The following is a 22,984-nucleotide window of genomic DNA, read 5'->3' on the forward strand; positions in this document are numbered from 1 at the left end:
GCTGTTGTGGAAATTATATAATGCTTGCAAAAAATAGTGTGGTCTCTTTGTGAAGCTAAATGAAATAAAATATAAAGTTTGTGATACATTAAATCACAAACATAAATATGTACTTTATGGCCAGCTGTTATTTCTAAGTGTGCACATTTTAAAATAGAAACATTTACCCAACATGCTGATTAGCAATTTCCCACTTCCAAAAGGCTCAATCGCATTTAAGATGCAAAAGATTAAAATGCCTAAATGGATAAAGTTAATAGTTCATCTTCGTAAATGTTTTTATATGTTTTAAGTCTTACAGTCCCTTCCAACCCTGTAGACTCAAGAGCTGGAGCTACTTTGATGTGGATTTGTGTTTTATGCACATGCTTTCATTGGAATAGAATCTGACTGCGTCCCAGACACCGGGAGAAATGTTCTGCATATGAACGGAGGCCATGTGGCTCCATGCTACTTCATACTGTGTGTGCAGGTTCTCGGAGAAAGTGAACTGCTTATCATCATATCACAAAGAGTCAGCCTTAATTTTGGCTAAAGATCATCTCAGTTGCGAATGTTCCACCTCTGAGTGATTTTACTCTTCCCCCGCATAAAAACTGGTCAAGGAAGACATGCAAGGTTATGTTGACTCTAAATGCAATTCCCTGGGAGACCTCATTGGCTCGTCCATGTGGCATCTCCGCCTCTGTAGGTAGATCAGAATTGTTAAATGCCTCTAGTCCTTTAGAACACATTGGCAATTGGCAGTTCAAAAGTTCACATGATGCCATATGTCCTAATAATTTTTATCTACATCTAAAACAATATGAGACTGTCAAATAAAATCCTGCATGCAAACAAATGATGGAATGCAGGGGAACCCTCTGCTTTAGCCTTTTCTCCTTTGTCCAACAAGCTAATGCAATAAGGCCAATAATAAAAGGTTGTGTACTAGGCCTAAAGCCTGTGACAGATAAAAAAGAAATGTTGGAAACCAATGAAGCTTTTGCACAATTAGATTTTTTGAGGCTGTGCTGTAAGGATTGCCCAGAGCCTGTTCAGTCCTGATTGATGGTAAAATCATAACTACATCATATTAGCTGTAGAGTTCACTGACAGGTTACTACAGATTAATATTGCCACTGCTGTTCACTTACCATCAAACCAGGAAAATATGAATTGAGCTGTTCTTCTAACAAACCCTGCATATTAAAAGGTAAGGTGTCCTACTGAACAGTCTCCCCTGTCACTGAGGAAAGACACAAACAATGTCTATTTGAGAGATATGCAGATATGCTGCAGCATACTAATTAGTCTGCCAGGAGAGCCCCATCACATCCGGCTGGCTAACAAGCCTTCATGTGTGCTTGTTCCTTCAGAGCTCTTGGCTACAGGACTGCAAACGACACCCTAAAACGTGGAGCTGCAAACCTTGGTGATTTAAATGCAGGCTGCCAGGCAAATTGCAGTGACATAAATTTGGCCCATGTGTTTTGCATCGTGTGAATATGAAACAGGGGAAGCCATGGAGCCGAGTTTTGTTGGCATTGGACTCAGGAGGTTTGGTGGGCTCTTTTCAGACATGCTGCCCACAGCAAGGTGAGGTCTTTTGCTTACTTTGAAAATGTTGAAAATGCAGGAAATAAACATGTGCTGATGATAATGAGATCCTAAAATGAAATCATTTTAGCCTTTTAGTGCCCCAAGCCTTGGGTAAGAAGTCCACCGTGAAACAAAAACAGGACTCACTCTACAGGATGGGCAATGGAAGGGTGAGTCAGTCCTGACATAAGGAATGTCGATAAGGAACGGCTGGAGTAACAGACACTTTCACAGCGTGTCTGATGTGCTAAGAAGAGCCAGCCTGGAATCAGGCAGGAGACCTGTGCTTTTAGCCCTCAGTCAAGGCACTTGTTCTTTTGTGAGTTGGAATGTTGTGAGGGGTTTGAACTAGGTGATGTCCAAGGTCCTTTTCAGCTTTATTACCCCATTCTGCAGGCCCAAATGTCTTATATCCTAGGCCATGTTTCGTGTTTCCTATCGATCTTTCTGTTGTTTTATAGAGAATATGCAAAGAGCTAGAGAGTCAGCCAGAACCTGGAGAAGAAGATAATAGTGTCTTTTTATTTTTTAAGAGAAAATGGTGACCTTGGCAACTGTAAACCATAAGCTTCATAAACAATGTTAATGGACAGCTGACAGACTGGGAGAAGAATTTGCAATGCTTGAAACTATCTCTTAAAAAAATGACATTGGATTATTACATAGAATATACAAAGAACTCTTGCAAATTGACAAGAAAAAAAGACAGGAAACCTCAAAGAAAAATGCGTAAGGGATATGATGGGGTAGTTCACAGGAGAAGAAGCTCAAGTGGTGAACTGGTACCAGAAGGGGTACTCAAGTTCACTGGTCATGGAACAACACAGACCATTTCAGACACATTAGCATGTCACAACAGGAAAGTTGCATTATGCCAGGTGTTTACAAGTTATGGGGTTATGGGAACTCTTTGATTGTTGGGAGAAGAGTAAAGGAGTACGATCATTTTAGAAAGCAATCTGACAATCTTAATGGAATTAAGGCAAAGATGACAAGAGGTCCCGCTTAGCAGGAAGGCAGGGAAAACCTGAGGTTTGGGCATAATATACTACTAGTGCGCCCTTTACTTCCCAAAATGTTCCTCTTAGGAAAGACAATAAATTATATAGTCATCCTGCTTCTCCAAGCCCACTTCTGGACACATCCCAGAGACATTTTCGCAAAGGGATAACACACAAAGAGGTCTTTTTAGCACTGTTTGTGGTAATTTGGAGTTGGAACTAACATGTATGCCCTTCATAAGACAATAAATAAGTAAGTGGGGTGGTTGCATTCTATGGAAAAGTATGCAGCAAACAGAGACAATATTTTCAATGTTTAGATATGCAATATTTTTTTAGACATGCAATATTTTGATAATGCAACATGGATACATTTTAAAAGCAAAAATTTTGAGTGAACAAGTAAGAGAAAATGAGATGTACAGTGTAATGCCATTTGTCCAAATTTTAAAAAACAAATTCAAATTTGTTAAGTACAAAACAACACTAGATCTACAAAGATACATGCACATATTAACAACATCAGAATGCCTCTGTGGGGACGAGAGAAATGGTGATGAGGGTTCTGGGGTGAGGAGGAGAAAATAATGAAATGAGAGATGGGCCTTGTGGGAATAATGTGGCGATGTGCTATAAAGTGAGGTGTAGGATTATTATAGGCCTCTGCCCTTGAGGTCAAAAATGAAGAATAAAAGATGATAATTGTAACATGTCTCTGGGAATGTGATGGAAGGACCTTCCTTCAAATCAAGTATGATTGTTAGCAGGAAGCAACAGTTCATAAATAGGAAGGCTTTTGAGTCTGTCCTATACAACCTGTTCACCAGATAATTCCACTATCTAATAATCTCCTGGCTGACAGTATAGAGTCTCTGGCATTGTCATCAATGAATGACTCAGATTTCACAGCAAGATGTGTGGTAAATGGCATCTGCAAGGCACATAATTGTAGCTCTCTCCCACAACTTTCAATGGCTCCCTATATAATATGAAGCCTAAACGCCTGAGCTTACAATAAAGGCTCTCCACCGTCTAATATCAAACTGCCTCTCCCATTTTATTCCTACTTTCTTTACATCCATCTTTCACTCTGCTGCAAGTCCTTCTGCCTCTGTCATTGCTCACCCTGTGTGACCCGCCTGGTGGGTCCTTTCATTCCTCTTCTTGTCTAAGTCTTATCTACTTTCAGGACTAGTTTGAGGTGCAGCTCTTCTATAGAGGCTTCCTCTCCCATCTCAGACCCAAGGGACCTTGACTTTCTCCTTCATGCAGCTGTTAGAGTGCACACTGCTTGGCACCATAAGTATCTCTTTATACATGTTCTTTCTCTGCAGGGATCATGTTATATACTCTCAACTCTCATGAATATAGGCATACCTCATATTATTGCGCTTCACTTTATTGTGCTTCCCAGATACTGTTTATTTTTCTTATTTTTATGAATTGAAGGTTTGTGGGAACCTTGTGTCAAGCAAGTCTATTGGCGCCATTTTTCCAACAGCATTTTCTCACTTCATGTTTCTGTGTCACATTTTGGTAATTCTTGCAATATTTCAAAATCTTTCACTATTATTATGTTTGTTGTGGTGATCTGTGATCAGGATGAGACAGTATATTTAGTAGATACATGCTGTGTGTGTTCTGACTGCTCTGCTGAACAGCCATTCCCCTGTCTCCTTCCCCTTAATATTGAAATTAGGCCAGTTAGTAATCCTACAATGGCTTCTAAGTATTCAAGTGAAATGAAGAGTCAATCGATGTAGCAAACTAATAAAGTTTCCTATTTTAAAATAGGGATCCTATTTTAAGAAATTGCCATAGCCACCCCCACCTTCAGCAACCACCACCCTGACCAGTGAGCAGCTGTCACCATTCAGGCAAGACCCTCCACCAGCAAAAAGATTACAGCTTGCTGAAAACTCAGATGATAGTTAGCACTTTTTAGTAATATTCTTAAGGTATGTACATGCCTTTTTTTTTGTTTTAGTTATAATGCTATTCCTCACTTGATAGACTACAGTATAGGGTAAACATAACTTTTATTTGCACTGGGAAACCAAAAAAAATTCTTTTGATTCAGTTTATTGCAATAGTCACTTTATTGTGGTGGTCTGGAACTGAACCCCCAATATATACGAAGTATGCCTGTAGGCCTAAACCTTTTATAAAGTATCATAAAATAAACATTTATTGACTCCCCGCTTGGATACTGAAGGAGGACACAATAACCCCTGGATACTGTCCCTGACTTCAAAAGAGCTTACAGTCCATTGGAAAGGTGTGTCAATCCCCAGAGAGAATTAGAAAGTGAGCGATGTCAGGAGGTACAGGAGGAGATGGGCTGGAACTGGGGAAAGTGATGCCTGGAGCTGGTGTGAATCAAAGCAGTTTCTAATTTCAGAGCAGAACTTAGCCTCTTCTGTATGCTGTCGTCAGTCCAGGCCTGGCATGTTAGGTCAGGACACAGGAGAGTTAGGTATATAGAAATGTTTCAGCAAGGTCTGCTGGTGATGGTGATTATAGGATCATGAAGTCATTTCCCTACTAGAGAACCAATGCTCCTCTTTTCTTTCTGGTGTATTTTAGGGCTAAAATAATTATTGGATGAATCTGATCTTTGCAGGGGGAAATACTAACTGATGACTGAAAACAAAGAATGATGTGCTTAGCTAGTTAAAGTCTGCAGCCCTAATCCTTATGGCAGCCAAATTTGTCAGTAGGTTGTGTTGCTGTATGAGATGGGAAGACATTGAGTCATAGGAGACCCACCAAAAAACGGGCTCAATAATAATGATATTTAACAATCTTATAAGTAAGAATGTTTGGGATAGGGTTCTGCCATGAATGATTTAATGATAATCCTATTAGTGAGGACTCAGGTTCCTCCTCCACTTCAATCTGCCATCCTTAGCAAGTTTTTGTCTCATCCTCAAATTTATTGCCTCGTTGACATACAATGGCCGCCATACTTCTAGACTGTACACCTTCACAAAGCTATGCTCAAAGGTAGGGTGGTAAGAAAGCTTCTCTCCAAGATCACTGCCAAAGAAGTACTTATTTTCCAGAAACTCCTAGAGACTTCCCCTTACATCTTATTGTCTAGAACTGGGCCATGGCCAGAACTAACCACAAAGGAATATTGGGCTGGTTTAGCACTATTATAGTAGATAAGCTTTGCTAGCATGGAAGAAAGGGGAGGGGATTAGTGGTAGTGTAGGCAATGGAGAGTTTTCCACAGGCCACAAATGTATCGGGTATTCAATAAACTTTGAACCTTTTCTAAAATTTCATGAAGAAAAGTTCTATCTTGTGGAATAAAAGTATGTTCATGGGCAGCAAGTTCTCACAACTCCCAGACCTGGAGCCTTCTTTCTGTGCTGGATCATAGGGAATTTTCTTTCATTTAATTTATTTTCTTTCATCCATTTAACTGTCCAACTAATCATTCATCATACACTTACTGAGCATTCAGCAGAAGTTCTTAAAATTTCTTATGCTACAAGGGCGCCTGGGTGGCTCAGTTGGTTCAGCGACTGACTTCGGCTCAGGTCATAATCTCACAGTTTGTGAGTTTGAGTCCTGCGTCAGGCTCTGTGCTGACAGCTCAGAGCCTGGAGCCTGCTTTGGATTCTGTGTCTCCCTCTCTCTCTCTGCCCCTTCCCCACTCACACTCTGTCTCTCTCTCAAAAATAAATAAACATTAAAAAAATTTAGGGGCGCCTGGGTGGCGCAGTCAGTTAAGCGTCCGACTTCAGCCAGGTCATGATCTCGCGGTCCGTGAGTTCGAGCCCCGCATCAGGCTCTGGGCTGATGGCTCGGAGCCTGGAGCCTGTTTCCGATTCTGTGTCTCCCTCTCTCTCTGCCCCTCCCCCGTTCATGCTCTGTCTCTCTCTGTCCCAAAAAAAATAAATAAAAAAACGTTGAGAAAAAAATTTAAAAATTTCTTATGCCACAGACTCCTTCAACAGCCAGATGAAACCTAAAGATGCCTTCTTAAAGTAATGTTTTTAAGATCATTCCAAAAAATAGAATTACAAAGGAAACCAATTAAATTGAAATGCAGTTTACCTTTGGACCTTGTGGCCAGAACCCATGCTGGTGCTGGTATATAAAATAATAGGAACTAAGCAGGGACATTATCCTTATGGGTAATGTCTATCCATTAGAACCCAGTGGAAGTGACAGCCAAGCAAAAGGCAATTTAAAGCTCTGATAGGAGAGGTACCTGGTGCCATGGCAACACACGATGGGGGCCCAGGTCAGTTTGAGATGGTGTTGGAGGAAAAGACAAAGAGTCCTGGCTATCTAAGAAGAGAGTCAAAGGAATTAATAATGAAAGAGTTAGTGGGAAGATAATTTTAGTGAGAAAGAAAAGTAAGTGCAAAGATGTACAGATGAGGGGGATTGTGGAGGTTTTGGAGAACAGTTACTATTTCACTATTGCTGGACACAGAGGTCAAAGGGGATAGACAGTTCTGGGGAGTTGAGCAGAGATGAGCTCATGACAAAACACTCCTAAAAGAGTCTGATGCTGTGCTGAAATCCACTCTGAATGAGTTTATTATATGAGGCAGCTTTGACCAGTAAAGACATGTGACCAGACTATAGTGACCTTGTTGGGTTTTTGCTCATTGTAGAGTCTGCAGGACTCAGCACAGTGCTGTATTAAATGAGGGTGAAATTAAAGGAACTCTAGTTCTTTGGGTTGCTAATTCTTAATGCAGCATGTTTACAGCACTTTCTGTGAGGCACCCACTGCCTTGAGAACATGCTCAGTCAACCCCTGAAGCAGAGTCTTCTATGACTCTTATCTGTCTCCACCACCATGTTCCTGGCCAAGAGTGGCTGCCTAGTTTTCTATCTGCAGCCAAAAAAGTCACATCCTGGCTGCATCTGTGGCGACTAAGATCTACAGGTATGGCTGGAGCTGGAATGGTAAGGGTCACCCAGGACAAGTGGGAGACTGAGTGTGGGCACTTGCCTCCCAGCCAGGGCCACCACGCAGTCAGCCAGGCTCTCTGTCACCTGACTGTCACCCACGCTCTACAGCACCATCCAGTGGCCGCTCCTTTGGACCAGTCCTTGGCCCTCTTGTTTCCTGGAAAGATATCAAAGCCACGATCTGTATTTCTAGGATGACCTTGACCCTTCTATCCACAATCCCCACCAATAAACCCAAGAGTTCACAATAATGTGGCTTGTGATGTACCTTACACATCATTCTTCATGTGTCTCCCAATGTTCAAAAAATGAAATAAGGACGAATAGAGCATCAAATGGGAAACAGGGGACCTGGATATTCTCTGATAAGAGGTAATGACTAGTTGGACATTATAGTTAGAAGGGAACTCAGAATATAGCTAGTAGAAACTTTTCTCCTTATTGAGGCCCAATTTATAGTTGAAATGATACAGATGAACTTGACCATGTCAACAGTGACCCTAATTAGGATTAAAGAAGTTAAGTTGTCTAACCTGTCAGAATTTAGCCTACTCATCCCTAAGGTGAATGGTTGGAAGTACATCTTTAAAAGTCCTGGCTAAATATAACTTCTGTGGTTTTGAATCATACCAAATATTTTCCCTGTATATGAGTCTAATTCTCACTAAAAATGTAGCCTTCTCACTTATTTCTAAGATAGATTGACATATAGCTGAAATTTAAAAATTGACCTACTTTTTGTCATTTTTTAATGGTTACTCTATGATTCATGAGTCAGTCTGCCACACAAATCTCAGATAATGTGAGTGAATTATTCACATTTTGTAGCAGCAACATAGTAGTTTTTCACTTCCCATATCATTTAAACTATCTTGTAGATTCTATGTTTGCATTTAAAAAAATCTAAAGAGCATTCACATTTTTTTTTCCTGTTCTGGAGTGTGCTTGAGAACTTTGCACTGTGTGCAGTGTGTTTAAGAGAAATTAACTGAACTGGGTAGAATTCACATAACTTGGCATTCTCTGTCCCAGAAGGTAAGAAGTGGCATTCTGAATGATGGAAAGATCCTGATGTCAGCAGCCTCTTGATTTAGTTTTGTTGGAGTCTTAGCTCATCAGTTAACTTCACCATGTCTGATACTTCATTAGTAAAATGAGAGATAACCTATCTGACAACCAGATAAAGAGGAATAAAGTTTGCAAAGCACTTAAGACATCTACAGGATGATCTAAAGAGAAAAAGATAATAATCCACTTGGACTTTTTTTTTGATGACATGGCAGATGGTCCTGATGACACAGTTTATAGGCCCCTTTCTTTGTCCACAAAGGGTTCTCAGTACCTGGGACAGTGTTTTCCTGGAACTGTACTAAATTTTGCTACACATCAGGCATTGGCCATAACCTAGATTTTGAACACAAAATCAAGTGAGACCACCAAAGTTCTCCTCTTCATTTATCTTCTGATAAATGCCACAGCACACAAACATTCAAGAACAAAACCATAAGAAGGTGTCTTTAAAGCAAACTGACATTTTGAAAACTTCATCCAAGAACTCTTGCAGATGGACACTGAATACAGGCAAGGTGAGCTGTTCTTTTGTAGCGTGGTTTATAAAACATCAATGAGAATATGTGTATATTGAAATTACAAAGAAGGGATTTTACAAAGTCAGGCACATAAGTATGGGTTTCCAAAATATAAAAGTCATTGAGTACAATAGTGCAAAAATTCTACAAGTTTCTATTTAAGTTTTTCGACTGTAGAATTTGCATTTGCCTGAAGCAAGAAGCCCAGCTGTTTTACAATGGGGTCTCTTGCCTCCTAGCAAGAGACAACACAGCAGACAATGTGTGCCTCAAACAGCAAATCTGTTCTCAAGACCTACTTCTCTTGGTTGTCTATGGTTTCAATAAAATATATTCTGGACTTATTAATTAATGTTGCACAGCATTTATTTCTTTTATTGTTTATTCAAAAATTTTGACCAGTATTAAGTTCTTATGGTTTTTATTTTTTGATGCATTAAATTTAATTGGAACACAGGACTCCCATTTTGAGGATTGGGTATTTAAAAAAAAAAAGCATTGGTTTTTAAACTGAAAGGTTTGATGGAGTATTAAATTTGATGAATCATAGCAAGTGTCTGTGTTTGTTAGCTTTTATAGACCACATTAAAGCATTCATTAATAAAGTCACACTACATTGCTTTGAGTAGGTCCTAAAAGGTTAACGACTTGATGCAGGCTGGTGTTCTTAAGCCTTACAGTTTGAGAGCGTCATGTGTGAAACTTAGTTCACTTTGAAATTGGAATACAAAAGAGATTTTTATTTTCTCTCAAAGGAATTTCTTATTCCTCTTTCTCTTTTCCGTTTCTTCTTCTTTTCTTCAGCCATCACCCCAAATCTTGCTCACTCAGGTGTATGTATGAAGCCTGTGGCTTGTTAGCTGCAGGATGACCCTGAGGCGTCGCAGGAGAAAGTCACCCTCCCTCTTGGCTGCTCCTACGGTGACCTTCCATCAGGGAGAAGCTGACTCAATTATGAATCACCCATTTTGGAAAAGGAGTTGTTACTTGAGAAGTATATTTTTAACTGTTTGATTTCTTTCCCTCGGAGAGCCTGTTTTGGAAGATAGGATATAGAAATATTTGCAGTGTTTGAACTAGAATAGCTCATACAACCACCTATTATAATATCATGTATCCAGAGGACACTGGATATTTATTTGTTGACTGACTGGATAACCACAAGACAAGGGTCAGGGACCCACATCCTCCTGTTCTGAGGCTAGGAGCACTTGGAGTAATATTACATTTGAATTGTTTACCCTGGATAATTTCTGAGTCAAATCTTTATTTTACATGTCAGAAACAGCATCAAATCAAACTAGATTGGAATTGTGAGTGTCCTGTGAGAAAATTGCCAAATTAAGGAATTGTGCAAATCCTTAATATTAAGTATAAGCTCTATAGACACTTCATGAAAGTGCATGAAATCTGTGTCTTTTCCAGAGGAAACTTTCTTGGCAAAGTCACATTGTGTGAGGGTAAATTTTTCTTAAAAGGGGACTTTGTGCAGTGTCTTGATTCTGTGGGGAGTTGTTAGTAAAATAAATGACTCAAATTGGTTTTGTGTGGGAGACAAATCAAAGCATTTCCATGAGGCTGCAGGGCTGACCTGTAGTAGTTTAACCATTTCCTGAGCAAATAGAACCTGCTGGATTGGATGGATGATAGTTCCCGTGTTAGTCATTGTGGAGAGAAAAATAACAGTTCATATAAAAGAGGCCACCAAGGGTTATATGGCTGCAATTGTTTCCAGGCTGAAACAACTTTGTATCTGTTTATTATTGTCAGTATCTTGTTATATTGTTCTTTCAGAATCAATAAAAGCTAAACTCCCTCCATGATTTTACTACTAGACTCTCCTGGAAGGATGTATAGTACTAAAAGTCAAGAATGCCAGAACAGGGGAAGAGACAGAGCTAATGATGAGTCAAAGTTAAATCCACTTTATTTAACAATATTTTTTTTCAGAGAGGAAATTGTTTCATTAATGTAAAACATATGGGAAGATTCTTGTTTTTTTTTAACGTATGAGGAAAATTTTTTCTTTAGAAGGAAAAAGGAACAAACACACATACAGAGATATTTTTATTTTGATTATAAAAGTTGTTTTCAGAAGATTCATTACTCTCAACTTTTCCACACTTCTACAAAATCCTAGTTGTCCGTCATCACCACGTGAGGATCAATTTATCCTCCCTAATAGTAGTTTTTATATTTAATAAATTTAAAAAACCTTTTTTAAAGAAAAAAACTAGATTAGCAAGCATAATCATTTGAATTTTTCCTCCTTGGTATCCTATCATCCATTCCTATCTGTTTAAGGCATGAGCATAACAGATACTATTCAAATATCTAATGATTGGTGTCCACAGAAATAACCTTCTCCAGCTTTAGGGTCCAGGGCTGAATCCATGGCCCTGTTAAACCCATGGTACTTGATAAATACATAGCAACCAGCTCCTGGGAAGGTAGGAGGAAGAAGCATTTTCACAGTGTTCAAAGTGTAAAAGTGCCATGCCTAATTTGATGCTACCAAAGTGGGAGGAGATAGGACCAGCTGACTCTGCCACCAGTCACACATCGGCTTCAGCACATTACCATAGACCCCTCTAAATTACATGATTCTGATTCTAGGATTGTTTAATAGATTGGGAAAGGAGGGCTCCATTTGGTTTAAAATTTTTTCTTTACCCCAAAGCCCTGAGAGCAATTTTATCTAAGGCCCCTAGTTCTTGATAGGTGCTAACCTTATTCAAGCACTGCCAGAAACCAGTGCCAACATATTTCTTTGTCCGGAAGCTCTTGGTTAAAACCACTTTGTTTAACACAATGTTGTAGGGGGAAAAAAATCCCCACGTGAGGAAAAATAGAATGGTAGATTATAATGCATAATCCAGTTGTGTAATTTTTTTGAAGTTTATTATTATTTTTTTAAGATATGGTTTCATTCTTGGAATCTGAATCTCTGTAGAATGAGGCAGCTTTGCAGGACTCATTGTAGAGTCAGTAAACAATGGAGTGAGTCACTGAAATCTCTGGACCTTCCACACTGAAACGGGGAAAATAGGGTCCATCACATGTATATATACGGTTAATCATATCGCTAAGGTACTTTGAAGAAAATTATGTAGAGTAAGGCTTATCATTTGCAGCTGCTTAGGAGGAATGTCAGCAATGCAAGCAGGCCAGTTTTGAAGATAATAGATTTATGCCTTGCAGAAAGCCAAATGTGTGATCACTCAGACCAGAATCTGTTAAGTATCATGTTGCTATTTCTCCTCTTTCTTCCCCATTTCAGGTCACATCTCAAATATGAACGTCACCCAGAGGTTACCCAGGTGATCCTAGGCCATCCTGAGCATGCAGCTGTGCAGGGCTTGACCTTGAAGGACAGATGGCATCAGGGGGAATTCTTTTATACCTTGTATTGGCCAGGGCTCAGCTTCTGACATTTCTGTCTACAGACGACAAAAGGCTTTCATTGTAAGCTGCTTTCTGATGCGTGCTTAAAACCAAGTTGAACACATTAAAAGGGAGAAGAAGCAGAAACTTGCCCACTGTGCTCTGTGAAGAATGAAAAAAATTTTATGGAAGTCGATGAAAGGGAAATAGATTTTTGAAATCTTTATGCCCTCTCCCCTCAAAATTGGACTTAATATTTATTTCAGGTTAATTATAATTCTTCATTCATTCCAATATACATTTATATTATGTTCCGTAATATATTTCCTTTAAAAAATTGACATTTAAAATGTTTCACATAAATTATATTTAGCTGAGTTTGCTTTCTATTTCTGATCTGAATAATATCAGGATTCTTGCAAACCTAAACCTTCCCTTAGTAAAATTTACTGTCACTGGGGTATGATTTGCTTTCATGGGTTCCCCTCTAATTTTTTTCCTTTTTCAACTATAATACTTTCTCAGACCTCCTTCTCTATAATGTTACCAAGATTCTTTGAAGTATTATCTGATTTCAGAACTAAGGCTTAACCATTCTTCTTCAGGAGACTTTAAATAACTCTCTATCCTTCTAATTTAGTACTTCAGTCCACCATGTACCCACTTTAGTCCTCTTGACCCAGCATATTTCTGGAAAGTGCAAGGCAAAGTTTCTGAAATTTGGCTGTTGATCTGATTACATAGCGGCTATGTGCTTGAATGAAAAAATAATAATAGCTAACATTTATTGAGTGGTTTTAAAGTCCCTGGCATTGTTCTAAATGTTCTTTCTACACGCATTCCTCACTTAATCTTCACAATGACCTGAGGAAATAGATCATATTATCATACCCATTTTCCAGATGAACAAAATAAGGCACAGAGACACATCAGTTGAATCAGGATTCTAATTCAGGCAGTCTAACTCAGGAGTCCTCATTTTTATCCGCTATGCCGTCCTTCACAGAGCAGTCTTACGATCTGTTTTGAAAGCTATATTCACGGCTGCATGTGTGGTGGAAAGAACACTGCACTAAGGGCCAGAAGATGGACCTTTAATGCAGTTTTGCCACTAATTAGTTGTATAAACTTGGACACGTTGGCCTCTCCGGAAAAAGCTAGGCAGAAATCCATTACATTAAGTCCTTTTATAAGCAGCTTATTTATTTTAAATAAATACTATGGCTCTCAGTGGGAGGCCATTTAAGCAGAGCCATTAAGGCCAACATAGAATAGTTTCTGGGGCCAGACTGTGAGGTTGACACAGGGCTCCATGCAGGACTTCCTGGATTGAGTCCCTTTTCTACCTCTTACCAAATGTGAGATGGTGGCAAGTTTTTCAGCCTTCCAGAACCTCCATTTCTTCATCTGTAAAATGCAGATAGTAAACGGTTGTCCACCTAAGAGGGTCACTATGGGTAGATGAAGAGTGCACATAAAGCATTTAGTGTAGCATTTTATGTGATTCTCTATATGGTCCTATGAGGTTACCATTATTATCCCCATTACACAGACGAATAAAGCGAGGCCTGCAGAAGTTAATTAATTTGTCCAAGAGTATTTATATTGTAAGTGGTAGAGTCAGGATTCTAACCCAGGCAGATGGGTATTTAACCAAACACCATCTTTTTCCCAGTCCAAGAGGATTCTCTGTGTCTGATACTGTATGTTATCTATTACCTGAGCTAACAGTCCCTCTCCAGTATATCCTCCACCCTCCCACGGTTCAGCAGCCAAAGCATTTTAACTGGTACTTAAGGCAGAGTTTTGGGATACTGCCGCAGCACTAGACCCACAGTTCATTCTGATTGGTCAGGGCCTGTCTCTGTTCTGATTGGTCGGCATCCCTCAACCCTCCTCCCCCACACACATACATACTCTATCACCAAACACTGGTCTCTTTTCTGGAAGACAAAGAGGGAAAGCTGGAATGGTCTCTCAAGTATTTTCTCTAGATGTCAAGTTCTATAGGCTTATTAGGCATCCACTCTCCCTGGTCCATCCCACTCCCCACATGCTCACATAAACTTGTTTTGCTAAGAGCTAATTTCCAACTTAACACGAAGTATTGAGAATTAAAGTTTCACAGAAAAACTACTGGTAGAAATAGATTTCAGATGTGTTGAAATTTGCTTATGTCATATGTCAATTGATTAAGAAAATTAAATGTTGTACCCAGGAAAATATAACAATGGACAGGCAAGAATAGCATGTATCTTTAGGACACATGTTAGAATACAAGATAGTGCCCAGATTTTGCTATATGTTACAGGTGCATTTATTAAAGGCTTTGGAACTTTCTAACCTTGAACTACCACGCCCCATCCATAGAGAGATGCAAAGCCATTTGTGACATGTAGTGGTTGCATCGGTTTCTCTGAAAATGCCTTTTCTTCTGGATTGATAGCTAAGATACTCATTTTCTCTGAATAGTAGGATTCCTATATTCTGATACTTGCCTGATTTCTCAAAGCCCCCCCAAAGTGCCTTATCACTAATTGATTCTGAAAGACTTTGGTCTATTTGGGTTCTCCTTTGTTGAAGAATACCAGCAAGAAAAGTTACTGGTTAGCACTTTCGGGTGGACACCTTCCACCCAGGAAGCCATGTCGTTTTTGGGTTTTCCCAGTGATGCTGACCTGAGTCTGGGCTACTGAAAACATGGCTCTTTTGTCAAATGCCCTAGAGTCCTAGTCATCCCCACTGCTATCTCTTCTGCCCTGAACGTTTCTGGAGCAAAAACTGAGAGCTTTGTGTGGTGGGTCGGGCCCACAGAGTAGCAACACTCAGGTTTCCCCTCATGGCCTATGCAATTTATTTCTAACTGGAGCTCTCTTCTTAACTCCCTGTTATCTTGCATTTCGAGAACGCTGCTCTTTCCTCTGTGCTGTGTGCCCTGGAGCTCACTGGGGGGAGCACCCAGAGAGGACATCTTGAGCATCTGTTCTTCTCCATGAGCTACAGATTCCCATCTTGACTGAGGTCTTCCAGTTTTCAATCTGGTGATGCTTGATAAAAAAAATAGCAAAATAATATGAGTTGGTAAATAAATGTTAATATATGCTTCAAATACAAAAGCAGTTTCTTCTGCAGTAGATAATGTAAGAAAATATACAATGTTAGTATTTGATTTGCATCAGTAGGTGAGAGCCCTGAATCCTTCATTACGAGGTTAAATCTGATTTTTGTTTGTGACCAGCATGAACGCTGACCTCTGCCCTTTGAATGATCTTTCCGTCTCCCAGAAAGTTCATGAAAAGGTCATGGAGCTGCACTGACTTCCTCTGTGTGTGCATGGACGTGTCTTTGCTATTGATCTGGGAAAAGACCTTGCTTTGTCCATTCAGTGGTTTTGTTCACTTTATTTTTAATGGAAACCTGATCAGTGATTATAGAATTTTTCCGCAGGAATTCACACCTGAGTAAGTGCAGAAAGCTAACCTCTTTTCATGTTGGTTATTTAGTCTGTGTTTTACCTTGGCCATAACTCCCAATTAAATGCATTTCTTGAACTCTTAGCAAAGCAAAATATGGCACTTACTGGTCACAAGTTCAAAGCAGGAGAGAGAGGGAAAAAAATGGCTTAGTAGCTGGAAATAAAAACACCAGTGAATTCCTCTTACGGATTCCTTCATGTCAAATTCATATCATGAGTGACTTTCAGTTTTCCCTCTAGATCATCTTGGCATGATCGAGGAGTAAAAATAAAAATGATTTCTAGTATATTCCTGAAGTGATTCCTTCTTTTGATGCTGCCTGTCAACGTAAAAGGGGTTATGAATCTCTGGAAACCTGCTCTACTGACACCATCTGCAGCATAGGCACCAGTTTTCAAATCAGCCTGCAGTAAGTGGGACAGTTGGAGGGTTTTAAATCTCCACTAGAAAACTATTGCCATTTACAAACAACAAGCTTTGTACTGAAATGGTGAAAAATGCACTTGCGTCATATTTAGAATGATTGTGGAGGGGGATATAACAATACTTTTCAAGACTGTAAGCAATACGTATATTCATATCTTGCGCTATTTATCTTGTAGATATACAGCACTGAAGTTCTTGGCTGCTAGCTGTTAGGTTAGCATCGAGAAGGAAAGATCCTGAGGTTTGTCACTGCTGTATATCACTGCAGCTGTGCCCTTTGATTACACTGGGGCACCACCAGTCATTAATAACAGGGAAAGCTTTTTGTCTGGCAAATGCATCGTCGTACAGTCCTTTCTTAACACCTAAGCATCTTGGTGTGGTAGTGAACGTAAATTAAAGGTGAAGATTGTTTATTTTATAGCCACACTTGTAAATAGAGGTGGCCTTTCCAGAGCCGTTCAAGAAAGTGTATTTTTCCTTGCTTTAAGACTTGAAATGTTCTCATATTTGGCAATTCGCTCAAGGGAACTCAGTCATTAAGTCTCACTCGAACAAACAATATGAGCACAATGTAATTACAATTTTAATTTCATCACTGTCACACTCGTGTGGCTACCAGAGGGTTACAAAACAAGCTATCATCCAAGACAACAATTGCTGTACAGACTTAAAAACCCAAGTGTGCCCACGGTTGAAGATTTCTTGAAGAGCATGATGTGAAGGGAATATGCAAATAGAAAGCTTTCCAACATAAAAAAAAAATGCTCAGATTTGAATCTGATCGAATGTGTTGCTTTGCAAGGTTGATGCCACCAGCCAATTTTCCCAGAAGTGCTAGTTTCCCATCAAAAGTCACCCCAAAGTTGACCAATTGCTAGAGAGCTCGATCACATTAAACTAACTCGCAATAAATGGATTTATAAATTCCACCGCCCTATGGGAAATGTTACAGTGTTTTAAAGGCGAGTGTAATCACACTGTCAATTTTATCTCTATTTCATTTCTATTGCCACTAGCATCCAGTAGGACCCATCATTTCTTGCTGGGATGATTACAATAGCCTCTTTTGTTGTTTCCTTACCACCAGTCCTTCTTCCCTTAATTCAGAAATATTCAAAGTATGAGTTTTTCACAAGCCAGTTCTGGGTGGGGGGGGGAGGTTGAAATCAATTTAGCATTCCACGATCAACATTTTAAAAAAGAAAAAAAGGAAAGACAACAACATGGGATAAAGCATACTGCAGCACGGTATACAGAGTAAGGGTGACTATTATTGCCTAAATTATCTTTTCTTTAGTTGTGCGTGTGTGTGTGTGTGTGTGTGTGTGTGTGCATGCTCTTATTCTCATTGGCTCCAGATATAAAATGTATTTCTTCTATAGGTCCTGATCAAAGAAGTTTTAAAACTCCTGCTCTAATCCGTGTTTCCCAAAGTGTAAGATGCTTCCAGGCAATTTGGACTTATAACTGGGTCATGTGATCAGAAACTTATTGCCTTTTCTGTTCTTTACCCAGTTTATCTAACTGGATCAAGAAGAAAGTCTCATGCTGTTGCTAGTATATCTGTCACATCCATCTGACACGTGCTGAACTAATTTTTGTTCTTGTCATTTTTTTTTCAACTGAACACTCACTGTAGGCAACTGCTAAGTTCTCAAAAATACAAAGCTTGCAACACGCAACTTCACTGGCAAGGACTACAGAGACATACCAGCTATAAAAACAATTTTGTGGAAACACGTGGGAGAGAACAGTAATTTGGATGAAAGAAAGAAGACACTGGAGGGTTTGGGATGACTGTTTCAGCAGAAGCAAAGGTTCAGAGGTGTGAAAATATAGTCCATGTGGAAACCTCCTATCCGTTAGCCCCCATGCCTTGAACTGTCTTTTTGCCTCCTCTATTTCTATTTTTCCCACTTCGTACTTTTAGCTTCTTCAACTCCCTCGCCTCTATGTCACCCATCTTTCTGCCCACTACAACTTTTCTGGGGAGCATTTTAGTGAAGCTACTTTGCAAGCGTTAAAAGACAAAATTAGAACAGTCTTCAGACTCAACACTTTTGAAAAGTATCTGGATCAAATTTTATAATATTATTTGGTTAATATGACTACCACTGTGTTCACTTTTAAGGCAAATGACACTGACTTCTCACTTATGCCTGTGATATAAAGCTTATTTTAAAATAATTTTGAGGGGGGAAAAAGGCAGCTAATTAAATGAAAAATATTAAGGAATTTAGAGTACAGGAGATACATGTTTAAAGACAAAGGTTGTGATTGGCATATGCAAATCACTAAAGTTGTTACTGAAGTTGAGATGACACTATTAATCAATTTTTAAAACTATTGCCAAAATAATCTTTCTAAAAAGCAAATTAAATTAAATCTAACATGAGATAATTAAATTAAATCAAATTAAAACTACATAAAGTCCCTCAGCACTGTTCTACTGTCTACAGGATCTGACCCCTGCCTCCTTTTCCAAATTCATTTCCTGCTACAATCCTACTCACAACCATGCCAAATAATTTGTTCCTTTTCACTTCTATGCTTTTGCTCATTCTGTGCCTTCCTTGGGAATGCCAGCCACTCCCTTCCCCTGCCACCTATGAGGTCCTGCTCACCCCTCAACACTGAGTTCAAATATGAAGATCCCAAGCCCCTCCCATCAGCTGGCACTCTATTCTCCATTATTCTATGGTGACTCATTTATACCACTGGGATACCATTTATTACAATGACCTCTAAGTCTTTTTTTTTTCCATTTTTATTTACCCTAAAGCACAAAGTGCTTTATTCATCTTTGTCTCTTAAGCATCAAAGATAGTTCTTGGCGCATACACACAGTAAGCACACACAAAAAATTTGAGAATGAACAAATTCCTCATAATGAAGATATACTTGGCCCAAGGCCAGAACGAGCCAATTACAAATTTTAAATTTGCTACATCAGCTCAGACAAGGCCAAAGGGGATTTGAAATGAGTAACAACAGTAATAATAATATAAACCAAAAGTGCTTACTAAGTTGAGGGCCTTCTACAATGCATTATCTCATTTAGTCCTTAGAACAATCCCTCAGGGTAGAAACTGAGGCTCGGTGAGGCTAAGTAACTTGTCCAAGGTCAACAGCTGTTCAGCAGTGGAACTGGGATCCAGAGCTAGGGCTGTCTGCCCACAGAGCCTGCCCCTAGCCACCAAACAGTGTGAGAAGGATGGGTCAGTTGCTTTCTGTTCTCTAAGGATGGTGAGATTGGCATTAAGAACCTACTTCCGTTGGCTTTGCCCCTGTTGGTCCCCGCTGCACCTGTGTTTGGTGAGAACAGTCTGCATCTTTGCTTCCGTCAAGCTCTGTGTGTCCCAGGCTTCCCTAGCACTCTGCCTCCCGGGCTCCTGGTCCAGAAGTCATTCCCCAAACTTGAATCTGCCCCATTGGCCTGACTGCCGGCTTCCCTCATAACTGTTTGGTTCACAAAAACAGCAGCAGGTCCTGGTCAACAGCAGGAGTCTGCTGCCACACTGTTTGGTTTGTGCAGTTCAGCTGTTGACTGCAGGCAAGTTATTCAACCTATTTGTTTCCTCAAGATTAAATATGACTTATTATTTTAGAAGTGCATAGAATCATGCCTGGTACATAGTAAATATTATTGAGTGCTAATTAAATAAAGTGAAACCCCTCTGGATGATGCCATTTCCTACTCTTCCAGGTAGACATTTTGCTGCTGCTATTTCCTTGTTCCTTTTAGGTGCCCCGTAGAGGCTGTCAGAACACTTGACTGTCTTCTGATATGGCATAATGTCTTTTATTCTCAGACAATCCCCGCTTTGGGGCCAGCACTGTGCTAAAGGCAACAGGACAAGAACAGATGAAAAATGTAGTATTTGCCCTCAAAGAGCTTAAGATTGGTCACAAAACAAAACAAAACAAAGCAGAAAACATTGTCTCTGTCATATGGCATGCTGAGAGTCCCCAGTAGGGGCAGGAGAACAAGTTTGGGCATGTGGGATGGGGTGGGCACTTGGGGGGGGGGGCATGGGAGGCCTACAGACAGGCCCCTTCCTGGGGAGAAGTCAACAGTTTAATCTGCTCAATGCTAGAGGCACAGAAAGCTCAGATATGACCTGTATAGGGTCCCATTTGAGGGGTCTGAGCCAAAGGAAGGTGAGGAGGCAGATCCTGCCAGTGGGGACTCCTGAAGGGAGCAGTTCTTGGGTAAGGTAAGATCCCAGAGGTCTGATGAGGTTGGGAAAAGGCCAATCATTACATAACATCCCTCCTATTTATTGGTTAGCATAATGGTTAATTTCATTTGTCACTTTGACTGGGCCACAGGATGCCCAGTTATCTGGTTAAACATTATTTCTGGGTGTGTATGCAAAGGTGTTTAGAAAGGAGATTAGTATTTGAATCCTTAAACTGAGTAAAGCGGATTGACCTCCTTAATGTGACTGGGCCTCATCCAACCCACAGAAGGACTGGATAAAACACAAAGAGGGAAGAAGGGAAATTTTCTTCTTTCTGACTGACTGTTTGAGCTGGGACATTGGTCTTCTGCCTTCAGACTGGAACTTAAACACCATTGATAGGATTTTCACTCCCAGGCATTTCAATTTGGACTAGAACTTATGCCACAGGTTCTCCTGGTTCTCGGGGCTTTGGGCTTGGACTGGAACTCTACCACTGGCTTTTCTGGATCTCCAGCTTGCAGAAGACAGATCATGGGTTTTCTCAGCTTCCATAATCATGTCAGTCCCTTATAATAAAGACATAAATATGTAAAGTATATAATATTTTTTAAAGTGAGAAATATTTTGTTTAACTAGAAGAGAAGCTACCACTATGTTTTTCATCTTATAATAGTATTAAGTATGTAAGTATTTTCATCTCATAATTGGTATTTGCTACTTTGGCAATGAATTATGAATCATTCCAATAACTGTGTATTGCATACTTACTGTGGAAAAGAAGGCAATGTGCCCAGAAAGCATGAGATATAAATGAGTATGACATAGTCCCTTGCCTGGAGGAACTCACAGTCTAGTGGGAAAAATGTTTACGCAAATAGGCGAGGCAGTGTGGTGTAATGGTTGAGAGGGCAAGCTTTAGGCAGTGGTGTACTGGTAGATGTCTAACAACTGATGGTCTGGAATAAAATGAGGGCTGTAATGGTTTGTGGCTCATGCCTTTGCCATGGTGTAGATATTCTCACTACAGCCTATGTGAAGCTACCAGTACGACATCACCCAATGCAGAGCTGGAAGGAGATACTGTTGGCTCTCTCAAGCTGGTCCAAGCTGGCACCTGCACATCACTGGTTCTAGAGGTCATATGTCTATTCTTGAGTCAACCGTGGCATGTACTAGCTATGTAGTAGTTCATAGCTCCTTTTCACTTCAGCATCTTCATCTGGAAAGCGGAATTACAGTAGTACTTATGGAGTTATCTGAAGGCTGTAGGATAAGCTATGGACAATATTTAGAACAGTGTTTGGTGCATAATATCAATAAATGCAACTTGTAATTATTATAATTAAATACAAAGATGATGGAGAGATGGCTTCCAAGAGGAAGACTGTAGGATTTAAGAAGGAGGTAATTTTTTTGTATAGGAGGGATGGTGGGGGTTGTAGAAGGGGAATCTCGAGTTGGGGACTGCATGGCAGAGCCAGGCAGGTAAGAGAGTATCAGACATATTCTGAAAATTCAATTCACTTTGGCTGGAATATAGTGGTTACACATAGGAGCAGAGACATCATGTGCTTAGGAATTAGGCTGAGCCATGTTGTGGTGTCCTGAGGGCCAGAAGATAGGGGCTGGGGGAGCCACTGGCTATTTAGATGTAGAGAGTGACATGAGGCCTGGTATTCCTAACAAAGTTCTCTGATGAATGTTCTAATGAGCGTTCAAGTGAAATGAGGTGACTGCTTCAAATCAGTGCTTGGGAATCATTACACACTTGTTCTATCATTAAGATAAGTATTGACTGGCTCCTGCTAAGTCTGGCAGACCACTAAAGAACATCTAGGCAGACTCTCAGGTTCCATTTCTTGTCCAGTACTCCATCTGGAAACACAATTGGGCCAATGAAAGTTTTTAAATGGGTATGTCTTCTATAATCTTGAACTCACATCAATGCAGTTTCATATCTGGCAGATATTACAGAGATTTATGATCTCACAGAGTGGGATCTGCAGTTCACAGAATCACTAATACAAAATAAATTGCTGCCCTTTAGAAATGACTTGCAAATAGAACTACCTCAAATATTATAGGGTAGGGGAAGAATATTACTTTCAACAGAGCCGATTGAGGGAAAAATTACTCTGTTGGTATTGTTTTCTAGAATATCACCTTTTTAGAAAACACTTTGTTTCAAAATGGTTCATTTGCTCTGGATCTAATTTTTATCATCTCCAGCTTTGTTTTGTAAACAATGTTCAAAGAGCCGAATTTTGTTTAACAGTTTACAAATTGCCCTATATCACACTATTTTTAAAATAGCCTTAACATTAGTTTACTGTTTACTAGCTTAAACGCTTACATATATTACCTCATTTCATGCACATAGTCACCCTATGAGACAG

General features: G+C 39.8%; 1 long non-coding RNA gene across 1 annotated transcript in view; it reads left to right on the top strand.

The window, feature by feature from the left end:
- LOC122481497 overlaps positions 1-12,726 on the top strand; it is a 99,249-nt gene extending 86,523 nt beyond the window's left edge. Inside the window, exons 3-4 of the long non-coding RNA XR_006296867.1 lie at positions 1,359-1,578; positions 12,393-12,726. This is a non-coding gene — a long non-coding RNA (uncharacterized LOC122481497). The remainder of the gene's footprint in view (positions 1-1,358; positions 1,579-12,392) is intronic.
- Positions 12,727-22,984: the final 10,258 nt, after the last annotated feature.

The sequence above is a fragment of the Prionailurus bengalensis genome, chromosome C1, assembly GCF_016509475.1.
Source record: "Prionailurus bengalensis isolate Pbe53 chromosome C1, Fcat_Pben_1.1_paternal_pri, whole genome shotgun sequence".
In the NCBI taxonomy this organism is placed as follows: Eukaryota; Metazoa; Chordata; class Mammalia; order Carnivora; family Felidae; genus Prionailurus; species Prionailurus bengalensis.